Below are 22,519 nucleotides of genomic sequence, written 5' to 3' on the forward strand. Positions count from 1 at the left end.
AATACACTCATTCTTCCTTGAATTCGTTCTTTCATCTTTGACATGCAACTCAAGACAGTGGAAACTCTTTGTTAAAAACGTTACCGAACAGTTTTATTTCAATGAGTGGTGCTATAAAAGTGAGAACAATTATCTACTGAAGTGCTATACTAGTATACACCCACACATTGGCCCAAATCCTCTTTGGGAATTGAGCTTGAAGTATCCAAACCTAACGTGGACAATAGCGGAATTAATAAAATTATCGTATAGGACAGAAGCCGAAAGAGTAACTTGTAAATTGTGTCGAAAAGAAACAGACAACATAGCAAAGCATTTTTTTGTGCAATGTCCATATCTATTCAGCAGTAGAGATGTGCTATTGGAGCATGTTGTTAACACACTGAAAGTTAGTGATTACGTTAAATTTGATTCGCTGAAAGAAGATGAGCAGTACTTGTTTCTGTTAGGAAGTAGAATGGTGATGGATATAGACGATAGTGAGTGGGAGAACTGCATCACTGGAGTTGCGCACTGCGTAGAACAGATGCTATTTGAAGTTAGCACTTTTCTTGAGGCATAAATTTCTGTGTTTGATATACCAGTGACACTGAATTATGTAAATAATCTGCAACGCTTATAATGTAGCAATGTAACATGTATATATCACGTTTTCTTTACTTTATTCATGTTAATTAGTTCACTGATAAAAGACATGTAATCTCAAAATTGAGGAAATAAAGAATCTGTCTGTCTGTCTGTCTGTCTACCTTACATCTCACATACCTATACCTTACATCTCACATACCTATACCTTACATCTCACATACCTCTACCTTACATCTCATATACCTATACCTTACATCTCACATACCTCTACCTTACATCTCATATACCTATACCTTACATCTCACATACCTCTATCTTACATCTCATATACCTATACCTTACACTACCTACCATGAGTACCTACCTGGACAGTCCACAGTACCTTACCGTTACATCCACAGACTCTACCTACATCTCATAACCTATACCTTACACTCACAACCTCTACCTTACATCTCACATAACCTTACATCTCAATACCTCACCTTACACATCCACATACCTTACATCTCACATACCTCTACCTTACATCTCACATACCTAGACCTTACATCTCACATACCTCTACCTTACATCTCACTATACCTTACTTCACTCTACGATCTCACATACCTCTACCTTACATCTCAACATACCTACCTTACATCTCACATACCTTACCTAAATCTCACATACACTATACCTTACACTCACATATACTACTATACCTTACTACATCCATACCTCTACCTTACATCTCAAGTACCTCGACTTACATCACGTAACTCACCTTACATCTCATATACCTATACCTTACATATCACATACCTCTACCTTACATCTCACATACCTCTACCTTACATCTCACGTACCTCTACCATACATCTCACATACCTATACCTTACATCTCATATACCTCTACCTTACATCTCACATACCTATACCTTACATCTCACATACCTCTACCTTACATCTCACATACCTATACCTTACATCTCACGTACCTCTACCTTACATCTCACATACCTATACCTTACATCTCATATACCTCTACCTTACATCTCATATACCTCTACCTTACATCTCACATACCTATACCTTACATCTCACATACCTCTACCTTACATCTCATATACCTCTACCTTCATCTCACATACCTCTACCTTACATCTCACATACCTATACCTTACATCTCATATACCTCTACCTTACATCTCACATACCTATACCTTACATCTCACATACCTATACCTTACATCTCACATACCTATACCTTACATCTCACTTACCTCTACCTTACACCTCACATACCTCTACCTTACATCTCACATACCTATACCTTACATCTCACATACCTATACCTTACATCTCACATACCTCTACCTTACATCTCACTTACCTCTACCTTACACCTCACATACCTCTACCTTACATCTCACATATCTCTATCTTACGTCTCACGTACCTCTACCTTACATCTCACTTACCTCTACCTTACATCTCATATACCTCTACCTTACATCTCACATACCTATACCTTAAATCTCACATACCTATACCTTACATCTCACATACCTCTACCTTACATCTCACTTACCTCTACCTTACACCTCACATACCTCTACCTTACAACTCACATACCTCTACCTTACATCTCACATACCTCTACCTTACATCTCATATACCTCTACCTTACATCTCACTTACCTCTACCTTACACCTCACATACCTCTACCTTACATCTCACATATCTCTATCTTACGTCTCACATACCTCTACCTTACATCTCACATACCTATACCTTAAATCTCACATACCTATACCTTACATCTCACATACCTCTACCTTACATCTCACTTACCTCTACCTTACACCTCACATACCTCTACCTTACAACTCACATACCTCTACCTTACATCTCACATACCTCTACCTTACATCTCACATACCTATACCTAACATCCCACATACCTCTACCTTACATCTCACGCGCGACTGTTGGTTGTCTGTACACGGATAAATGTCTGGTGGAGAACAGGTGTGACCATTGGTTGTCTGTACACAGATAAATGTCTGGTGGAGAACAGGTGTGACCATTGGTTGTCTGTACACAGATTAGTGTCTGGTGGAGAACAGGTGTGACCATTGGTTGTCTATTCACAGATAAATGTCTGGTGGAGAACAGGTGTGACCATTGGTTGTCTGTACACAGATTAGTGTCTGGTGGAGAACAGGTGTGACCATTGGTTGTCTGTACACAGATAAATGTCTGGTGGAGAACAGGTGTGACCATTGGTTGTCTGTACACAGATAAATGTCTGGTGGAGAACAGGTGTGACCATTGGTTGTCTGTACACAGATTAGTGTCTGGTGGAGAACAGGTGTGACCATTGGTTGTCTGTACACAGATTAGTGACTGGTGGAGAACAGGTGTGACCATTGGTTGTCTGTACACAGATAAATGTCTGGTGGAGAACAGGTGTGACCATTGGTTGTCTGTACACAGATTAGTGACTGGTGGAGAACAGGTGTGACCATTGGTTGTCTGTACACAGATAAATGTCTGGTGGAGAACAGGTGTGACCATTGGTTGTCTGTACACAGATAAATGTCTGGTGGAGAACAGGTGTGACCATTGGTTGTCTGTACACAGATAAGTGACTGGTGGAGAACAGGTGTGACCATTGGTTGTCTGTACACAGATTAATGTCTGGTGGAGAACAGGTGTGACCATTGGTTGTCTGTACACAGATAAATGTCTGGTGGAGAACAGGTGTGACCATTGGTTGTCTGTACACAGATAAATGTCTGGTGGAGAACAGGTGTGACCATTGGTTGTCTGTACACAGATAAATGTCTGGTGGAGAACAGGTGTGACCATTGGTTGTCTGTACACAGATAAATGTCTGGTGGAGAACAGGTGTGACCATTGGTTGTCTGTACACAGATTAGTGACTGGTGGAGAACAGGTGTGACCATTGGTTGTCTGTACACAGATTAGTGTCTGGTGGAGAACAGGTGTGACCATTGGTTGTCTGTACACAGATTAGTGTTTTGTAAAGAATAGGCGTGGCTATTGGCGCCAAATGTCATCAGGGCGTGATACGTCGAGGTCTTTGATTGTGTTCAATGGTTTGTTCTCCCTATACATGTAACATAGGATGGAACAAAATCAAAGACTTTTGTCGTATCGCGCCCTGATGACATAACGTTCCAATGATAAATATCCGGTAGAATTCTGTCGTTGATATTTGTTAAATACGCCCGTTTATGTTTGTCGACACTGAGGACACTGCTCTGCCACGCCCACTGTGAGTCTTTATGTTCTCTGTTTAATATTTGTCTTGTCTGTTCCTTTATTTCCGTTGTCTGTACTTTAATATCCTGATTATTCCTACTATAGATATTAATATTGATAGAAAGTTAAACCAAATGAAAACCCCGACACTTCGTTAGTTATAGCTTGTATATCCATTCTACATTTTAGCTTAGGTAATATACAAGTGCAAATGGATCGTTTGTAAAATGACACCAGATCGAAGTTAATTTGAAAGATTCTTGGAAGTAGTCAGCAGGGAATGAATGAATGCGTGAATGAAATGAATTAATGCATGTAACAGTTAGATGAAATGGATGGATGAATGAAGTTTGGTGAATGCTAGCCATGCATGCACAAGTGTATGATGACATTTTTGTATTTGTTGGTGTCTTTGAAAATAAATGTATTGAACTTTTAAAAAACTAGATTGATTGTATGTTTAAATAATATGCAAAACTTGCTAAGAAGACATGGCTTATTGTTGTTTCCTATGAGAGTGATTCTCTAATACTGTATGCGTCATCTTTTGTCAAACTGCTAAATGGCATTGGGCGCGGCGCCCGTGAACTGATATATAACGTCGACACAGTCATAGCGAAGTCAGTATAAAGCAATGCTAATAGAAACAAATTCCAATACGTACAGAATACGTACAGTTATACACGACATTTTGACATTAGACCTTACTTTTGACCTGAATGTTAGATGAGAGTTAGGCAACTACTGTTCCGCGTTCTAATTGCGACATCTTCACAAAGGAATTAATATAGACATAGTATACCAACTCGTATTGATTTGATTGCTGTTTTGATATGGCGATACCTCACAAACAACATATTAACACATATATAGTCATTCTGTTTGTCGTACATGCGTATTGTATCTTCCCCTAATTACCCTGACAGGCTATTTCCCGGGTCGTCATTAATTATTGCGATAGATCAACGTGAACTTTTCAGGGAGTTATGATGATTGCGTAGAACTAATACCATATATCTGCTCGCTAAACTGCAATTAAAATTGCCTCATAAACGTTCGTCTTCAAATATATGTGATCATAGGAGCGCAATCAAGGTACATAAACATTTATTGCCTTTCAATACAATAAGCCCTGGAACATCGTACAGCACGTCACGTTTGGACCCCAGAACCTCAACCAATCAGATACATCAATCATACAGATAGCCGGTATCGTCGAGATATATTCCTCTAAAGTATCGCCGCGTGCTTATGTTGTCAGAGAAATCGGGATGATTAATAAAATAACCGGTTATGCAGGGTTAAGAAATAAATAGGACCAGTACATGTAACATAAAAACCAACGAAAATAGCCGCATTATCTTGATATCATCAAGTGATTCAGTTACTTTTGTCATTTCAAACTTAATTAACAAAACATTACCAATTATAAAAGTCCTAACCTATATATCTCAAACGGAATTGCGTAACCTCATGGTTAATACTCTCATCGCAAATATATATAAAAAAAAAAAAACCTAAAGTCAAACTATTGTGATCGTAGCAATACCGGTATAATATAGCTTAAGTATTAAAATATCACCCACACAGTCAAAATGGTCATACCCTCGCATCAAAATATCACCCACACAGTCAAAATGGTCATGCCCTCGCATTAAAATATCACCCACACAGTCAAAATGGTCATGCCCTCGCATTAAAATATCACCCACACAGTCAAAATGGTCATGCCCTCGCATTAAAATATCACCCACACAGTCAAAATGGTCATGCCCTCGCATTAAAATATCACCCACACAGTCAAAATGGTCATGCCCTCGCATTAAAATATCACCCACACAGTCAAACTGGTCATGCCCTCGAAAATATAAAACCCCTTTCCCCCAAATATCAACAGCAAAAGAAATAATTCAATAGTGAATATCACAAGGTTTGCTACTTACCTTTATGTATAACGCTGTAGTAAATGTGTATCTAAAGGACGTATTCTATATGGGGATCCTAGTTAGGATGAAGATTAATACATTTTCCGCAGATCCCTGACAGGCGTAGTAGGCAGTGGTCGATGACATAGCCATAAAGTATCACATTTCCTTATAACAATGCATCGGAAGCATTGATGTCTAGACAGAAATAGAATTATGATTGTGTATTGTTATAGAGGACGCCTACTTCAAAAGATACATGAAAACAATTAAAACATACGTCAAAGCCGGAAAATGTGGTACACAAACCCACAGTGTATCATCGCCGGTGTCATAAAATTCAGAATTCAAAAACGTATACATCTAGTCTTCTGAAATTGCATTTGATTTTACAAGTTATCTGTTTTATGTTTTAGTTCACACTGACTAACTTTTCGTATTTGGTTGAGGAAAGCTTTGGGTTCTGTCCCCAGGTCAACACTTTGCAACTCCTGCTTAGCGCTCAGTATTGAGTATTGTTTGGAGTGGGATGACTGGTTTACCCATTGTCAGTATAGTAAAACAGGTTTGGGTGTCTTGCAGGGTGACGTCGACAGTAGTGATGTAGCACTATAAAGTTGGCATCAATTCCCAAGGAGACAAACACAAACATAGCAAAGCCTCTCAAAACACACACACATATTCACCACAGGCATTCATGGGAATTCGTCCTTAAATGATCTTAACTGTTGTTAGGACGTTATACTATAAAAGACCAAACCAAACCAAACCAAAACAACCCAAAACAAGCCCTTTTTCATCGAATACAATACGTCTGTAGGACTAAGAACACTGATACAACTATATATACATGTATATAATATTATGTAACATAAATGACACAGCAAGGCAGTTCCGGTTGAATATCGCTAACGTTTTCAAGCCGTATATCGGCTATCTATACATGTATATATATATCTATATATATAAAGACACAAGAATTACGCGGAGGTGAATATGTCGCCTATGCCGTGAGCTGGGTGATAACAGAGTTATCACAAGGAAACGCATTTCTATTTTTTTAATAACAGTGACCTTTGGACCTGAAAATAAAATAAATCCAAAGCAAGCACTTTTGGTAGGGAAGATCTGCATGGAGGTTGAGTTTGATCAGCTAAAGGGAACTTGAGTTATCGGACGGAAACTAATTTTCTTTTAGTAACAGTGACCTTGACCTTTGATCTCGGACCTGGAAAGCAATCTGCTAATTGTTTTATCTGAGAAGGCATTTAACTAAGTTTAGAATGAAACCATTTCATTACATAATCAGAGTCAACGGTTACACAATGATTAGAATAAGACCACCCTATCACATAACTTTTGCATTATATAAATATCGTCAACAGGTCCACGATCGATTATAATATGGCTACCCTATAACGGAACCTTATCATTACATAAACATCGTCAACAGTTTCATGATCGAAGAAACATATCTGCCCTGCCACGTTACCTTTATTTATTTTTGCTGATATTATTTTCAAAGCTTTGCCTAACTGTTTATTTTTGATTTAAATAACTTGATATTCACATAAACTGATTTTCTACCATCATGCTGTGTATTGTAAATCATCGGGTACGTTGTATGTTGGTAGGAAACAGCCAAGGACATGTCGTTTCCTCAAACACAAATAACAACGTTTTCCGGCCGCTATATTGCTCCTTCTTCAATGCTGATGATTTAACACTAATGACAATATATAGACACGATACGTACTTTTGTTATGCTTGCCTTTTCTAGTCATTCTGTATTAATCGGGTTTAAAGTTTTGTCAAAAGTCTTTCAAATTAGTATGTCAAGTAATTGTTTTCTTTTAAATACCTTGAAATATTGTTAAGTGTTTGTAGCAGAAACTCACCTACGCCTGTTGTCATACAGTTTATTAACATCGAATTGTCGCTTTATAGTGAGAGGTGAGCAACTCGTTACCAAAGTTGCTCAATACCATGTATTAAAGCATATTGATATAATAGATAACTTATACAGTGATGGTCTGCTGCCTCACAGATGCTGGTCCAAACTACAATACACAAATCAATTTATTGGGTAGGCCCCTTGTCCGCAAATAAAGAACAATATATAAAGAGGCTATCTGAGATAGAAATGAAACCATGATATTCATACTATGGAACAAGCGGGGAAGATGCAACGACCTGACCGGGACTCGGGCACGGGACTTCCGAAATCTGGACGAAAACTTTAACAGTGTTTGTTCCTTGACCACCTGCGTGCTGCCCCATCAAGTTCCTCTACATCTACATAGGATGCCATTCTCACTGAAATTCCCACTGGAAAGTGCAAAGGACGCCTACTCTACGGATATTTTTACATTTTATAATAAATCATAGGGTGTGAAATGAGGCTGGTACATTTGCAGTTTAACTTAAAATTTCATTTATTTACAAAATACAATAAATTAAACATACTGTTTGAACCACAGTAAGTTTTGATTATATGGGGCAACCTTATAACGTCACGCTGATTTCAAACAGCGGCTTGATGAGACACGGAATATTTTTGTGAAGAGGTACAATGTTCCATTTATATTTTAGCTCTGTCTAAAACATTAAATATATTAGCTCATTTGCATATTTCTACAATTATATACAAAAGTAGTATATCACAATAGGCCTTTTCAGAATGAAGATACAATGATGCTAGGTAATAGTCAATTCCTGAGTGAAAAAAGGGCATTTGAGTAGTGAATTATCGTATCAACTGGAAACAGATAAGTATGTAGTGAGTGTCTGTATTGGAGGATAACAGGTTCAGGTATCGCAAAATTGAAGATATTAACGTGTACTAGATAAGGAACACCGTAATACAGGTGGCCTGTCTAGGAAGTGCATTGCCAATTTCTGCAGTCTGATTTAGATTCTGTACACAGAAGTCAGGGTAGTAATTTAGTACTAGTAGGAAAACAGCTGGTGACCTGCTAACCCTGTGTGTATTCAGAAACACAGACTAAATTATACCTTTACCACTCGCTCCTGTTTGTTTATATAGGCAGGTTCTGATTACTTAAATATTCCAATCGGTTCATTCAGAGGCCAATTAAACGACATTAGTTAGATGTATTTACCACAGGAACACTGGATTTGTACACCTTAGGTTGTTGCTAGGATTGGTGTTGAGATATTCGAGATATCGGATTTCTATGCTTAACGTGCTTAATTCTATTGAAAACAAAGTGATTTAACGGCCACCTTTATTGAAAACAAATACGAATAAAAAAGATGAATATTCAAGTGCCCTAATGGAATTATTATTTAGCACAGTAACGACTCTCGTTTGTGATGCCTACATGCTATATACAATATGGTGATGCCTATATATTATATAAAACAGTGATGCCTACATACTATATAAAATAGTGATGCTTACATACTGTATGAAATAGTGATGCCTACATGTTATATAAAATAGTGATGCCTACATACTATATAAAATAGTGATGCCTACATGTTATATAGAATAGTGATGCCTACATACTATATAAAATAGTGATGCCTACATGTTATATAAAATAGTGATGCCTACATACTGTATAAAATAGTGATGCCTACATGTTATATAGAATAGTGATGCCTACATACTATATAAAATAGTGATGCCTACATGTTATATAAAATAGTGATGTCTACATACTATATAAAATAGTGATGCCTGCATACTATATAGAATAGTGATGCCTACATGTTATATAGAATAGTGATGTCTACATACTATATAGAATAGTGATGCCTACATGTTATATAAAATAGTGATGCCTACTTGTTATATACAATATGGTGATGCCTATATATTATATAAAACAGTGATGCCTACATAATATATAAAATAGTGATGCTTACATACTGTATGAAATAGTGATGCCTACATGTTATATAAAATAGTGATGCCTACATACTATATAAAATAGTGATGCCTACATGTTATATAGAATAGTGATGCCTACATACTATATAAAATAGTGATGCCTACATACTGTATAAAATAGTGATGCCTACATGTTATATAGAATAGTGATGCTTACATACTATATAAGATAGTGATGCCTACATGTTATATAGAATAGTGATGCCTACATGTTATATAGAATAGTGATGCCTACATGTTATATAGAATAGTGATGCCTACATACTATATAAAATAGTAATGCCTACTTGTTATATAGAATAGTGATGTCTACATACTATATAAAATAGTGATGCCTACATGTTATATAGAATAGTGATGCATACATACTATATAGAATAGTGATGCCTACATACTATATAGAATAGTGATGCCTACATGTTATATAGAATAGTGATGCCTACATGTTATATAGAATAGTGATGCCTACATACTATATAAAATAGTAATGCCTACTTGTTATATAGAATAGTGATGTCTACATACTATATAAAATAGTGATGCCTACATACTATATAGAATAGTGATGCCTACATACTATATAGAATAGTGATGCCTACATACTATATAGAATAGTGATGCCTACATGTTATATAGAATAGTGATGCCTACATACTATATAGAATAGTGATGCCTACATGTTATATAGAATAGTGATGTCTACATACTATATAGAATAGTGATGCCTACATTCTATATAAAATAGTGATGCCTACATACTATATAAAATAGTGATGCCTACATAATATATAGAATAGTGATGCCTACATGTTATATAGAATAGTGATGTCTACATACTATATAGAATAGTGATGCCTACATACTATATAGAATAGTGATGCCTACATACTATATAAAATAGTGATGCCTACATACTGTATAAAATAGTGATGCATACATACTATATAAAATAGAGATGCCTACATTCTATATAAAATAGTGATGCCTACATACTATATAAAATAGTGATGCCTACATACTATATAAAATAGTGATGTCTACATACTATATAAAATAGTAATGCCTACTTGTTATATAGAATAGTGATGCCTACATACTATATAGAATAGTGATGCCTACATACTATATAAAATAGTGATGCCTACATACTGTATAAAATAGTGATGCATACATACTATATAGAATAGTGTTGCCTACATACTATATAGAATAGTGATGCCTACATACTATATAGAATAGTGATGCCTACATACTATATAGAATAGTGATGCCTACATACTATATAGAATAGTGATGCCTACATGTTATATAGAATAGTGATGCCTACATGTTATATAGAATAGTGATGCTTACATACTATATAAGATAGTGATGCCTACATACTATATAGAATAGTGATGCCTACATACTATATAAAATAGTGATGCATACATACTATATAAAATAGTGATGCCTACATACTATATAAAATAGTGATGCATACATACTATATAAAATAGTGATGCCTACATTTTATTTAAAATAGTGATGCCTACATTTTATATAAAATAGTGATGCCTACATTTTATATAAAATAGTGATGCCTACATCTTATATAAAATAGTGATGCCTACATTTTATATAAAATAGTGATGCCTACATTTTATATAAAATAGTGATGCCTACATACTATATAGAATAGTGATGCCTACATACTATATAAAATAGTGATGCCTACATACTGTATAAAATAGTGATGCATACATACTATATAAAATAGTGATGCCTACATACTATATAGAATAGTGATGCCTACATACTATATAGAATAGTGATGTCTACATACTATATAAAATAGTAATGCCTACTTGTTATATAGAATAGTGATGCCTACATACTATATAGAATAGTGATGCCTACATACTATATAAAATAGTGATGCCTACATACTGTATAAAATAGTGATGCATACATACTATATAGAATAGTGTTGCCTACATTACTATAGAATAGTGATGCCTACATGCTACAGAACATAGTGATGCCGATATTTTATATAAAATAGTGATGCCTACATGATATATGAAATAGGTAATGTTATCATACCACAACTTTATTTACTCGATATAAAAAGTAACTGGTTAAATATACCACTTCCCTCCTTTTTGTTTTACCTTGCTTTTCTGTGCGCTAGTCCTGTGCGTTAGTCTTGAGAACTAGCGCACCCCTGAGCTAGCAGTGTTGGTGCATTATTTAGAGGCAAGGGACAAAACAATTAAGGAGATTGACAGTTGTCAGTCTGCCGAATGCGACACGGTGTATCAAAATGCTGGTTGGCACAATCACATAGAAGTTTGTTTCACAGCTTAACGGTTTTAAAAAAAAATCTGTTAAAATAATTTCTCCAATTTGTATCGGTATAATAAAACTGTTAAAGTATGGGGTAAGTGATAAAGCAAGTTTCTGGTGTCCCTTGCTCATACTTATTTCCCGATGTCTCGGGACACCAGAAACTTGCTATTTCCGTCATCCCCATACTTAAACTATATACTATATACAATAGCTGCTACCTGTAACACGCCGGATATATTATAAATCTAATGTAACCTTTCTTTACTTTGAAGGTGATTGTAAGCTGTGACTACTGGTATGTGACGCTGTCAGCAACTCTATCTTTTTGTGTTTGATTGCGTACCTGTGTAGTCTCTTAGGTTGATATGAACCTGGAAATCTACAATAACTCACACATATGTAAAGGATATTGAATGGTTTCCCGTTGAATACAATATACATTGTATGTTTCACGACTATGATAGAATATCAATATTTTATCATACTCGTTAAACAGATGCTATATTCAACGAGAAACCATTCAATTTTCTTTTTGTTGGATTTGATATGCTTAAAAACAAAATAATAGCATTGAAATCTTAAGTGTCAAAAGTACGGGAATCATGCAGTAACATAATTAATGACGTCATCTCTTCGTGACGTTACTTTACGTCAACTTGACTTCGCCATTTTGAAAGGACTCACACAATTTAAGCGTGTTCTGCTCTGATAGGATAATCTGTGCTTGAAAAGCTAACGTGAAGTGAGTATTTTGTCAAAAACTAGCCGAATATTTCAGAAATACAGTTAAATAACCCATATATCTATTTTCTATAAGTTTCAATGAGGTTCGCTCAGATTGGTCAAAAACGAAAAAACATGTTTTCACAGCAAAACATTATTTTCACTGCTCATCGCTACAGTGAAAGTTTGATAAATTCTCTATTTCACTGGCAAAAGTGCAATAAAACATAATATTACTCTTTCTGTTACGTCGTGTTACCGGAAATAAACTCGGTATGTCATAACTTAGAATTCACTAATATGATGAATTAGAAGTCAGTAAGTAATGAATTAGAGATCGGTAATCAGTAAGTCATGAATTAGAGGTCAGTAAGTCATGAATTAGAGGTCAGTAAATCATGAATTAGAGGTCAGTAAGTCATGAATTAGAGGTCAGTAAGTCATGAATTAGAGGTCAGTAAATCATGAAGTAGAGGTCAGTAAGTCATGAAGTAGAGGTCAGTAAGTCATGAATTAGAGGTCAGTAAATCATGAATTAGAGGTCAGTAAGTCATGAAGTAGAGGTCAGTAAGTCATGAATTAGAGGTCAGTAAGTCATGAATTAGAGGTCAGTAAATCATGAATTAGAGGTCAGTAAGTCATGAATTAGAGGTCAGTAAATCATGAATTAGAGGTCAGTAAATCATGAATTAGAGGTCAGTAAGTCATGAATTAGAGGTCAGTAAGTCATGAATTAGAGGTCAGTAAATCATGAATTAGAGGTCAGTAAATCATGAAGTAGAGGTCAGTAAGTCATGAAGTAGAGGTCAGTAAGTCATGAATTAGAGGTCAGTAAATCATGAATTACAGGTCAGTAAGTCATGAAGTAGAGGTCAGTAAGTCATGAAGTAGAGGTCAGTAATTATAAGTCATGAAGTAGAGGTCAGTAAATCATGAAGCAGAGGTCATTAAAACATGAAGTAGAGGTCATTAAATCATGAAGTAGAGGTCAGTAAGTCATGAAGTAGAGGTCAGTAAGTCATGAATTAGAGGTCAGTAAATCATGAAGTAGAGGCCAGTTAAGTCATAAAGTAGAGGTTAGTAAAATCAATTAATTAGAGATCTTTGTAGGTCATGAAATAGAGATCGGTAGGTCATGACAAATTTCGTATTTCCTAAGTTTGATCCATACATTTTTGTGCCTCGTACAAGGAACCGGATCGTTTTCACATTTACAGAATATTCATTCAATGAACATTACAAAGCATTCAGAAAATCTAAATTAGTGTCATATGGAGTATCTAAAACCAAGCCCATACGTGAATTAGTAACCCTGTATCGCCGTCGCGATTGTTCCAATACCACCAATCCATGACTGTCATATTTGAAACACCCGATCATCAATATCATGTTCATATAATGAATTATTCTGTAGCTGGATCCACCAACGACTGTCAGAGGTTAAGTCGAGTAATATTCTCGAATAATCTTTGGCGTCAGTCTTGATGCCAGTTTGTATATTAATTGAGCTATAATTACTACGTCTAGGCGATAGTGAGATGATTCCTCTCCTCAACACCGACACACAAGTTAAGGAATCTCCCTTAAATCCTTACATTTAACGGATTGTAACAGGTGCTTCCTTCAGATATTTCTAGATTATCTCGTCAAGCGTGACTACGTACATGTATACACACTCACTCTGATATCAGCCCTCGTGTGGACATACAATGTACAAAGTTAGTTTATCCTATATCAATCAGCGTTCTAAAGAGAAATATATGTATTAAGGGCAGTAGTCTACATTACAAGGTTACTGAGGAAACATGCATTACTAAATCAGAAAGCAGACTGTTTTCATGGCCTTTAAATCGCTGAGTCTACTGCATAACCATTTCATTGAAAGACAAAATAATATAGATAATGTGGCCAGTATATTCTTGATATTCGAAAAATGTATAAACAATGGCTAATTCATTCGATAACATATATGTATCGTACGTATACCAAAGCGGGGGAAAATAACATTTTCTAAGTAATTTACCACGAAAATGTATTTTGATAAGGTCAGGAATGTTCCTAACCAATTTTCTGTCAGGAATAAGAGACCAATTAACTGATGGGGAAAGTAGGAAATAAAACACATACTCTCCTCAACCAATTTAACGTGAGGAAAAGTACTTTGTTAATCAGGCAGTATATATCCATTGCTGAAAACAATACAATAAGGTCCGTGCACTTTCTGACTGTAAAAGTGAGAAATAGTAATGTACAACTGAAGTATACAGTCTGAATAAAAAAGGTACACACTATACATGTTTAATAGTAAATGGAACATTAAAATTAGTATATCGGTATTTTTCAAGAACTGCTTTACAGACGTAAAATACTATTTTTTTTTAGAAAAGATTGTGAAGACCAGTATATTTCATAACGTCTTTACATAATCATGGTCAGTGTACAAGAAATCATATTCACTGCTATAATTCGGGGTGTGCTTGGTGTTTTTGGTGAGAGTGTTTGTGTGTGTGTTTGTGTTGGAGTGTTGTGTTGGGTGTTTGTGTTGGAGTATAAACAAAATATCAGCAGAGCTCACTTAGAATCAAACGAAATGAGTAGTTGAAGGTGATTATGTTCTACGGTAGTACAAACAGAATCGGTGGGCAAGTGCATTTCATTGTTTAATATTTCAATTTCTACTCAAGTTGGACTCGATGAAACTATACCAAACTTAGTCTGTTTCATTTGCTCATGAGTTTAACCAGATTAACACTGAACGGTGCGTATGAATACATGGTTAATATTGAAATATAAGGATTGAATCTTAATTGGTCGAATTCATGTGGTCATGGATTGAGTTGCTCTTGAGACAAATTCAACATGTTGTCAAATTGTCTGAAGAGCAACTCAATTCATCACCGCATGAAATCGACCAAATCAAGATTCAAATCTTAAATGAATGATGCTGAGAAATATCAGGTCAGACTGAATGTACATTTAATAAACAATGCGTCAATAGTATTGTGCGGGTCCGTGTCAAGTTTGTTAACAGATGTGGTGTCGTCGTTTGTATTAGACCATAAACCAAAACAACCCTCAGAAGAATGGAATTCCTACCTTGTCCCCTACCTTGTATCCTACCTTGTACCCCATCTTGTACCCCATCTTGTACCCCATCTTACACCTCACCTTGTACTTTACCCTGTACCCCACCTTGTACCCTACCTTGTACCCCACCTTGTACCCCATCTTACACCTCACCTTGTACTTTACCCTGTACCCTACCTTGTACCCTACCTTGTCCCCTACCTTGTACTTTACCCTGTACCCTACCTTGTCCCCTACCTTGTACCCCACCTTGTACCCTACCTTGTCCCCTACCTTGTACCTCACCTTGTACTTTACCCTGTACCCTACCTTGTACCCTACCTTGTCCCTACCTTGTACTTTACCCTGTACCCTACCTTGTACCCTACCTTGTCCCCTACCTTGTACCTCACCTTGTACCCCACCTTGTACCCTACCTTGTCCCCACTTGTTAATTTACCCTGTACCACCTTGTACCCGACCTACATTGCCCCTACCTGTACCAATACCTTGTACCCCACCTTGTACCCTACCTTGTACCCCACCTGTACCCTACTTGTACCCTACCTTGCCCTACCTTGTACTTTACACTGTACCATACCTTGGACACTGACCTTGTCCTAAACTTGTAACCTACCTTGACCCTACTTGTACCCTACCTTGTACCCTACCTTGTCCCCTACCTTGTACCCTACCTTGTACCCCACCCTTGTAACGTCACCTTTTACCCCACCTGTAACCCACCTTGTCCCACCTTGTACCTACCTTGTCACATTACCTTGTACCCTACCTTGTACCCCACCTTGTACCCCTACTTGTACCTCACCTTTTACTCTACCGTTGTTACCCACCTGTACCCTAACTTGTCCCCCACCTTGTAACTCACAGTGTACTCAAAAACTTGTACCCTACCTTGTACCCCACCTTGTTACCCTACCTTGTCCCCTTACATTGTTACATCACTTGCTACCCTACCTTGTACCCTATGACTCTACCTTGTCCCCTAACTTGTACCCACCTGTACACCTACCTTGTACCCCACCCTTGTACCCCAACCTTGTACCCTACCCTTGTACCCCAACTTGTACCCTACCTTTGTCCCCTACCTGTTTACCCCACACTTGTACCCTACCTTGTACCCTACCTGTACCCCCACCTGTACCCCACCCTTGTAACCTACCTTGTACCCTACTACCTTGTCCCCACCTTGTACCCCACCTTGTCCCTACCTTTGTACCCTTTACTTGTACCACTACCTTGTACCCCACCTTGTTACCCCCCTTGTTCCCCACCTTGTACCCTACCCTTGTACCCCTCTTGTACCCTACCTTGTCCCCCGACCTTGCTACCCCCACCTTATTCCACACTGTGTACACTACCTTGTAACCTGCCTTGTTACCCCCCACCTGAACCCTACCTTGTCCCCCTACCTTGTACCCTACTTGTCCCATAACCTGTACCCCTACCTCTTACCCCCACCTTGTACCCCACCTTGTTTCACCCTACCTTGTACACCACCTTGTACCCACCTTTGACCCCACCTTGTCCCCACCTTGTACTCACCTGGTACCTCACATTGTATCCTACCTTGTACCCCATCTTTGTTACCCCATATTGTACCCAATCGTACACCTCACCTTGTACTTTACCCTGTACCCCACCTTGTACCCTACCTTGTACCCCATCTTGTACCCCATCTTACACCTCACCTTGTACTTTACCCTGTACCCTACCTTGTACCCTACCTTGTCCCCTACCTTGTACTTTACCCTGTACCCTACCTTGTCCCCTACCTTGTACCCCACCTTGTACCCCACCTTGTACCCTACCTTGTCCCCTACCTTGTACCTCACCTTGTACCCTACCTTGTACCCACCTTGTACCCTACCTTGTCCCCTACCTTGTACCTCACCTTGTACTTTACCCCTGTACCCTACCTTGTACCCTACCTTGTCCCCTACCTTGTACTTTACCCTGTACCCTACCTTGTACCCTACCTTGTCCCCTACCTTGTACCCTCACCTTGTACTTTACCCTGTACCCTACCTTGTACCCTACCTTGTCCCCTACCTTGTACTTTACCCTGTACCCTACCTTGTACCCTACCTTGTCCCCTACCTTGTACCCTACCTTGTACCCCACCTTGTACCCTACCTTGTACCCCACCTTGTACCCCACCTTGTACCCTACCTTGTACCCCACCTTGTACCCCACCTTGTACCCCACCTTGTACCCTACCTTGTACCCTACCTTGTACCCTACCTTGTACCCTACCTTGTACCCTACCTTGTACCCCACCTTGTCCCCTACCTTGTACCTCACCTTGTACCCTACCTTGTACCCCACCTTGTACCCTACCTTGTACCCCACCTTGTACCCTACCTTGTACCCCACCTTGTACCCTACCTTGTACCTCACCTTGTACCCTACCTTGTACCCCACCTTGTACCCTACCTTGTCCCCTACCTTGTACCCCACCTTGTACCCTACCTTGTACCCCACCTTGTACCCCACCTTGTACCCTACCTTGTACCCCACCTTGTACCCTACCCTTGTCCCCTACCTTGTACCCCACCTTGTACCCTACCCTTGTCCCCTACCTTGTACCCTACCTTGTACCCTACCTTGTACCCCACCTTGTACCCCACCTTGTTCCCCACCTTGTACCCTACCTTGTACCCCTCCTTGTACCCTACCTTGTACCCTACCTTGTACCCCACCTTGTACCCCACCCTTGTACCCTACCTTGTACCCCACCTTGTACCCTACCTTGTCCCCTACCTTGTACCCCTACCTTGTACCCTACCTTGTCCCCTACCTTGTACCCTACCTTGTACCCTACCTTGTACCCCACCTTGTACCCCACCTTGTTCCCCACCTTGTACCCTACCTTGTACCCCACCTTGTACCCCACCTTGTACCCTACCTTGTACCCCACCTTGTACCCCACCTTGTACCCTACCTTGTACCCCACCTTGTACCCCACCTTGTACCCTACCTTGTACCCCACCTTGTACCCCACCTTGTCCCTTACCCTGTACCCCACCTTGTACCTCACCTGTACCCCACCTTGTACCCCACCTTGTACCCCACCTTGTCCCTTACCCTGTACCCCACCTTGTACCTCACCTTGTACCCCACCTTGTACCCCACCTTGTACCCCACCTTGTCCCTTACCCTGTACCCCACCTTGTACCTCACCTTGTACCCCACCTTGTACCCCACCTTGTACCCCACCTTGTCCCTTACCCTGTACCCCACCTTGTACCCCACCTTGTACCCCACCTTGTACCCCACCTTGTCCCTTACCCTGTACCCCACCTTGTACCCTACCTTGTACCCCACCTTGTACCCCACCTTGTACCTTACCCTGTACCCCACCTTGTACCTCACCTTGTACCCTACCTTGTACCTCACCTTGTACCCTACCTTGTACCTCACCTTGTACCCTACCTTGTACCTCACCTTGTACCCTACCTTGTACCAAACCATGTACCTCACCTTGTACCTCACCTTTTACCCCACCTTGTACCTCACCTTGTACCCTACCTTGTACCTCACCTTGTACCCTACCTTGTACCTCACCTTGTACCCTACCTTGTACCTCACCTTGTACCCTACCTTGTACCAAACCATGTACCTCCACCTTGTAATCAACCTTTTACCCACCCTGTTTACCCTAACTTGTACCTCACCTTTTACCCCACCTTGTACCCCAATTGTACCCAACTTGTACCCCAACTTGTTACCTCACCTTGTACCCCACTCTGGTACCCCACCTTTACCCCACCTTGCTACCACCACCATTGTACCCCCACACCTGGGACCCACATTGTACCCCACATTTGTACCTACCTTGTACCCCACGTGTACCCAACCTTGTACCCCTACTGGTACCCTACCTGTACACCCAACCTTGTACCATGCCGTGTCTTCACTGGGTAACCCACCTGTACCCCACCTGTGTACCTGCCTCGTATTCACCTTGTACCACCTTTGTTACGCCACATTGTACCCCCACCTGGTACCTAACATTGTACCCCACCTTGTACCCTACATGTACCCCACCTGTACCCAACCCTTGCTTTACCCTACCTGCGCTGACCCCTAACTTGTTCCCCCACTCTTGTACCCTGACTGGACTTCACCTGTACCCCACCTGGTACCCCAAACCTTGGACCCTACCTTGTACCCTTACATTGTACCCTACACTGTGTACCTACTTTGTACACCCCTACCTTGTGTGTACCCTACCTTGTACCCCACCTTGTACCCTACCTTGTACCCTACCTTGTACCCTACCTTGTACCCTACCTTGTACCCTACCTTGTACCCTACCTTGTACCCCACCTTGTACTCTACCTTGTACCCTACCTTGTACCCTACCTTGTACCCCACCTTGTACCCTACCTTGTACCCTACCTTGTACCCTACCTTGTACCCCACCTGGTACCCATACCTTGTACCCCACCTGTTACTCCTACCTTGTTTCACAACCTGGACCTCACCTGTGCTACCCCACACCTTGTACTCTACCTTTGTACCTTACCTTTGTGACCCCACCTGTGTTACCCTACCCTTGTAACCCCACCTTGTACTCTACCTTGTACCCTAGCTTGTACCCTACCTTGTACCCTACCTTGTACCCTACCTTGTACCCACCTTGTACCCTACCTTGTACCCTACCTTGTACCCTACCTTGTACCCTACCTTGTACCCCACCTTGTACCCTACCTTGTACCCCACCTTGTACCCTACCTTGTACCCCACCTTGTACCCCACCTTGTACTCTACCTTGTACCTTACCTTGTACCCCACCTTGTACCCTACCTTGTACCCCACCTTGTACCTCACCTTGTACCTTACCTTGTACCTCACCTTGTACCCCACCTTGTACTCTACCTTGTACTCTACCTTGTACCCTACCTTGTACCCTACCTTGTACTCTACCTTGTACTCTACCTTGTACCCTACCTTGTACCCCACCTTGTACCCTACCTTGTACCCTACCTTGTACTCTACCTTGTACTCTACCTTGTACTCTACCTTGTACCCTACCTTGTACCCTACCTTGTACTCTACCTTGTACCCTACCTTGTACCCCACCTTGTACCTCACCTTGTACCCCACCTGTCCCCACCTTGTACCCTACTTGTTATCCCCTCCTTGTACCCACCTTGTACCTAACCTTGTACTCTACCTGTACCTTACCTTGTGACCTCACCTTTGTACCCACCTTGTACGCAACAGTTGTACCCCACCTTGTACCTCACCTTGTACCTACCTTGTACCCCACCTTGTACCTCACCTTGTACTCTACCTTGTACTCTACCTTGTACTCTACCTTGTACCCCACCTTGTACCCCACCTTGTACCTCACCTTGTACTCTACCTTGTACCCTACCTTGTACCTCACCTTGTACCCTACCTTGTACCTCACCTGTCCCTACCTTTGTACCTAACTTGTACTCTACCTTGTACACCACATTGTAACCCACCTTGTACTTCAACTTGTACTCAACTGTAACCCTCTTGTAACAACATTGTACCTCAACTTGTACTATACCTTGTGTAATCTACCTTGTAAAGCAAATGTGCTACATAACCTTGTACCTCACCTCTGTACCCCACCTGTGTACCTCACCTTGTACCTCACCTTGTACCTCACCTTGTACTCACCTGTTATCTTACCTTGTACTGATGACCTGTACTATACACTTGTACACCAACCTTGTACCACACCTTGTACCTCACTGTACTATACCTTGTGACCACTACCTTTGTACTCCCGTGTACCCACCTTGTACCTACCTTGTACCGACTAACCTTGTACCTCACATTGTACTATACCTTGTTACTCTACTTTACCCTACTTTGTACTACCTTACGTCCCATACTTGTACCCACCTTGTTACCCTACCTTGTCTCTACCTGGCTACCCCACCTTGTACCCTACCTTGTACTCTACCTTGTACTCTACCTGTACACTACATTTGTCTACCTCACATTGTACCCTACTTGTACCCACCTGTACCTCACCCTTGTACTCTACCTGTCCCCTACCTTGTACCCCCCTTGACTATACCTTGTAACCCTACCTTGTAACACAACCTTGACCCTACCTTGTACCCCACCTTGTACCCTCACCTTGTACCCCACCTTGTACTCACCTTGTACTCTACCTTGTACCCTACCTTGTACCCTACCTTGTACCCTACCTTGTACCCTACCTTGTACTCTACCTTGTACTCTACCTTGTACTCTACCTTGTACCCCACCTTGTACCTCACCTTGTACCCCACCTTGTACCCCACCTTGTACTCTACCTTGTACCCCACCTTGTACCCTCACCTTGTACCTCACCTTGTACCTCACCTTGAACCTCACCTTGTACCTCACCTTGTACCCTACCTTGTACCCACCTTGTACCCCACCTTGTACCCTACCTTGTACTCTAGCTTGTACCCTACCTTGTACCCTACCTTGTATCCCACCTTGTACCCCACCTTGTACCCTACCTTGTACCCCACCTTGTACCCTACCTTGTACCCTACCTTGTACCCACCTTGTACCCCACCTTGTACCCTACCTTGTACCCTACCTTGTACCCCACCGTGTGCCCACCTGGTACCTCCACCTTGGACCATTACCTTGTACCCCACCTGTACCTACCTTGTACCCCACATTGTA

At 40.2% G+C, this 22,519-nt stretch overlaps 1 protein-coding gene across 5 annotated transcripts in view; it reads right to left on the reverse strand.

Moving 5' to 3' along the window:
* LOC117325031 (prostaglandin E2 receptor EP4 subtype-like) overlaps positions 1-22,519 on the reverse strand; it is a 64,462-nt gene that overhangs the window by 19,487 nt on the left and 22,456 nt on the right. Inside the window, exon 1 of one of the 5 annotated variants that reach the window (XM_033880928.1) lies at positions 5,809-5,946. The exons of 3 other annotated variants lie outside the window; for them this stretch is intronic. The gene's annotated coding sequence lies outside the window, so the exon portion shown is untranslated. Of the gene's footprint in view, positions 1-5,808; positions 6,008-22,519 lie in introns of those variants that run through there. One more of the 5 variants, XM_033880933.1, reaches the window with a different exon arrangement.

The sequence above is a fragment of the Pecten maximus genome, chromosome 4 (assembly GCF_902652985.1).
Source record: "Pecten maximus chromosome 4, xPecMax1.1, whole genome shotgun sequence".
In the NCBI taxonomy this organism is placed as follows: domain Eukaryota; kingdom Metazoa; phylum Mollusca; class Bivalvia; order Pectinida; family Pectinidae; genus Pecten; species Pecten maximus.